The sequence below is a fragment of the Anser brachyrhynchus genome (assembly GCF_964034855.1).
Source record: "Anser brachyrhynchus genome assembly, chromosome: 2".
NCBI lineage: Eukaryota > Metazoa > Chordata > Aves > Anseriformes > Anatidae > Anser > Anser brachyrhynchus.
In genome coordinates this window covers 148,874,396-148,878,486 of record NC_137695.1, presented here as the reverse complement: position 1 = coordinate 148,878,486, position 4,091 = coordinate 148,874,396, and the positions used below count along the sequence as shown (strand labels likewise).

Here is a 4,091-nt window from a genome sequence, read left to right as displayed (position 1 = left end):
CTTTCCTTTCCTTCTTTCCTTTCCTTTCCTTCTTTCCTTTCCTTTCCTTTCCTTTCCTTTCCTTTCCTTTCCTTTCCTTTCCTTTCCTTTCCTTTCCTTTCCTTTCCTTTCTTCTTTCCTTCCTTTCCTTTCCTTTCCTTTCCTTTTCCTTTCTCTTTCCTTTCCTTTCCTTTCCTTTCCTTCCTTTCCTTTCCTTTCCTTTCTTTCTTCCTTTCTTTCCTTTCCTTTCCTTTCCTTTCCTTTCCTTTCCTTTCCTTTCCTTTCCTTCCGTTTTTTTTTTTTTTTTCACACAAAACACCCTATTCTTTCTTGATCAATTTTGGGTTGTTCCAAGACCTTTTTATACTGAAGAGTGAATGAAAAAGTACACATTTACATCTGCATTTTTGCAGATGTTTGTTTGTACAGAACAAAGGCTTTTGTATGTTTTTTTTTTTTTTTAAGATCTTTCCAACAATGCCAGGAAAATGTGGTTGGATGGCGCAGTGTTGTATTTCTTGTGAATCTCCACAGAGTGAGGACAGCATATGGGGTAATGTGAGTTCTTCTGCTTAGGCAGACAGAACAGGGGATTTGGAGGGGCTGTTCTTGTACGCTGGCATAGGCATTTGCTTCCGTATGTACAAAGGCTAGTTTGTCTCTTCTGAATACAGCCAAGCTCCCTGGAGAGAATGTCAATATTGACAAATAGGGAAAGTGGGGAGATAAGGGTGGGGGCTACGTCCTCAGCCTGATCATAGTGAGGTAAGGATTTCAAAGCGCGGCCTCTTGCAGTAGGTAGGGTTGCATAGCAACCTCATTTGGGTTCTCATGCAAACAGTAAGCAAAAGCAGCTCCCTTGTTTACTTGAGCATTAGCCTCATTACCCTTCCTCTTCTCTTTTGAACCAGTAGCTCCCAAATCTCCTCCTACGTACAACCGGCAGAGCGTTGACGTCTTCAAGCACTTTGGCTGATACACCAAATGACTATCTCCTAATCCTTGGTTGCAAGTTTCAGTACACACACTGTCTCTTCATGAAACACAACCATGTTTGAGACAAATGCACTCTGAAAGCAGACCCTACCTCTTGGTGTAGTTCTGTGTGAAGGGAGACGGGGCCCCTTGTAGTGTCTGGATTTTACTTCCTAATTCCTCCTCTGTGGAGGGGAACAGAGGGGGAATGCTGTTAAGATATTCCCTTCTGCCAAAAATGAGCTGATAGAGTGGGTGTATGTTATCTTCTTGTAACCATGGGAACAGACAAAAAATTAGTGGGTTGGATACAACCAGACTGTTTTCAATTTCTACAAAGTCAAAGAGCTCCCTTTCATCCTGGCCTGGCATTGACAGCATCGGTTCAGCAACTGGCACTGGTCAAAGTTATGTTTACTGCAGAGAATATTTCTACTGTGATATTAGGTCTTGTAGTGCACCTAACTTCAGAAAAGCTTGTTTCTCTTGAATTTTGAGTTTCTTTTCTTTGCTTGTTACAAACCTCCCTCAGTAATGTATATCCCTTATTAAAGTCACAACTCGCCTATGACGTCATTGCAGCACACATCTGGATAGTGCATTATGAATACACTCCAGGAATGCTAGAGTGCAACTTATGGGAATAGTTTTGTAATTTTTATATTTTGCATTAATTTCGTATTATTGAAAATACACAGTATGTAAAATATATTATAAACTTTTCATGAATTGTGCTAGTGCCTCCTAAATGAATGTATTCACTTGTAAGCATTCAGAACGCAAATTAGCATTAATGGTCTGTACTTTAAAACTGACTGCATAAGTACTAACAACTGAAAGCTTACATCCAGATGACAAAATATGCTTTCCTGAGTCCCAGACTTTATGGTGTATGTACAACTCTCTTTCAGGGCTCTCTTCTTGTGATTACGGTATATAAAAACATAGGGCTAAAACAGTAACAATCACAGCAGAGTTAAGGTCTGTGGTGGAAGGTTACAAATTCCATAAAATTGCTCCTAATGCCCTAGGCTGGCTGATGCGTCCAGGCAGACACAGGGTTCGAGGAACTTCACTTTTTCCCCGCAACAGTTTCAGAGCTGCAGCTGAGACTCAGCTGGATCATGGTCAAACTGAAGCAATTTTTGGTTGCTGTGATTCATGGAAACAAGCCCAGAGCTTCCTATGGGCTCCACCTCAGCCAAGAATCTCCAGAGGGCTGAAGGCTGTAAATTCATCCCGCTTGCTCTGATAGGTCCCTACACAACTTACAGCCATATCTCTTTCACTTTGATAATGTGTGGAAAAGAGAGTGAGACTGTGTATATAAGACCCTATGATGGTGCCATCATCAATCATTTTTGACTCTGCAACTCATGAGTACAGTGAATAATGTCTAGAATTAGGTCTACGTGTTTATGGATGCCTAAGGTGAAGGACAGAACACCCTGCTTTATCTGTCTGCATATATGAATAAAAAAAAAAATCTGTATCATGGAATGTAAAGTAATTATTTTCTGGATGAAGCATTAATTGAAAACAGAATCATGAACTATATGTGTGTATATATATAATACATACACACAGTCAGTATATATGTGTATATATTTACACATGTATAAAATATGTGTAAATATGCATGTATGCATAGGTAGATGTATATATTTGTATGTATATTTGTATAAATGGTTGCATGTACATGTATATATGCCCAAATACATTTATATATTATCTATATATATATGTGTACATGTGTGTGTGTGCATGTACACATTTACCATGTACCAGGGAAACCGCTGCAGACTACCTCTTGGTTACTACATCTGTTTCCCTTCAGTCCTCTCTGCTGGTGTGTTTTATCTTGGTGTTCCAATTTTGTGGACCATCAAAAATATTCCTTATATTTACTCAGTCAAAATTCATACTGTAATTGCTGTCAGAGCCTGGCTGCTTGCAAGGAGTCACTTGGAAACGCTCTTCTCACGAATGTGAGTTCAGAAAGTGAACTCTAATGAGCCTTTTCCTCCTCAATTAACTCACCATGGAAAGAAGTCTGGTGCTGGCTGCTTTGCCTTCAGTTCTGCAGTCTGAGATGGGGGCGAATGCTGGAAGATTTGCGTGGCGTTAGCACAAATGCAAAGCTTGGGAAAGCTCTCTCCTGGGGTAGGCAAATGCTCAGGATATCCGTCAAAGGTTATCTTCCCTCTGCAGATAGGCATATTCCTTCTTTCAAATAATCTCTCTCCCTCTGATAGGGGTAGCAAGAGCCTCTAATTCATTTTGCTTTTTTGGGTGCCCTGCTTCCAACAGAAGGAAAAAAAAAAGTTAGAGAACATTATTTGGCAGGATGTACTGCTGTTAGTTATTAAATGAGTGTGTTTGATTTAGCACTAATGGGCCTTTGGACTCTAGACAAATGTCAGAAGCAAATAAATACTGGATCCTTGTGAAATGCAAAAAATTTCTTTATTTCACTGAATTATATCTGTTCTCAGAACCACAGAAATTGCAAAAAACAGACAAGAGCCTCATCCATAGAAAAGGGAAGGAGACTATTTGAAAGAAAGACTCAGCAGTGGGTGGGTAGTTGATTTTGTTGTTGCTGTTGTTGTTAGAAACTGTCTAACAAAATGGACAGAGCTGTAAGGTACCGCGAGAGCTTGCCTAGTCTCCTCTTCCCTAATGGCAGGATCAGCTCAATCTGCAACATTTCTGGCTAGTGTTGGGCAGTGCTGTGATGAAAGACTTCAGTTGTAGAGAGTCTAGAGTCTCCCTGGGCAGTTTATCCCAGTGTATTCAACTATTAATACATCAGCCACTTATCAACTAATTTAATCTTTAGCCTTAATTTTCCACATTTTTTTTTTCTTTCCCTACTGGCCATACCAGATATAGAGCACAGTTGATTTCCCGCTCCTTTGCAATAACTTTTATGTATTCAAAGGCTTTCAGCAAGCCTTTTGTGTCTTGACAGAACATAATTGGTTTTTAAAACATGGAGAAACAATGTCACAGAACAGCAGTTCTACCCCTCTGGGGATCTGTGAGAAGCTGTGCTATCATGAACTGGTCTGCTACTCAGCAAGGTTTCATGAGCCTGGTGTGGGCCACTTACTACTCATGCTCCACCCATTGTC

General features: G+C 40.2%; 1 protein-coding gene across 1 annotated transcript in view; it reads right to left on the bottom strand.

Annotated features, from left to right (window-relative positions):
• Positions 1 to 3,802, bottom strand: part of LOC308189087 (uncharacterized protein) — a 36,976-nt gene extending 33,174 nt beyond the window's left edge. The window contains exon 1 of the transcript XR_013946003.1: positions 2,995 to 3,802. The gene's annotated coding sequence lies outside the window, so the exon portion shown is untranslated. The remainder of the gene's footprint in view (positions 1 to 2,994) is intronic.
• Positions 3,803 to 4,091: the final 289 nt, after the last annotated feature.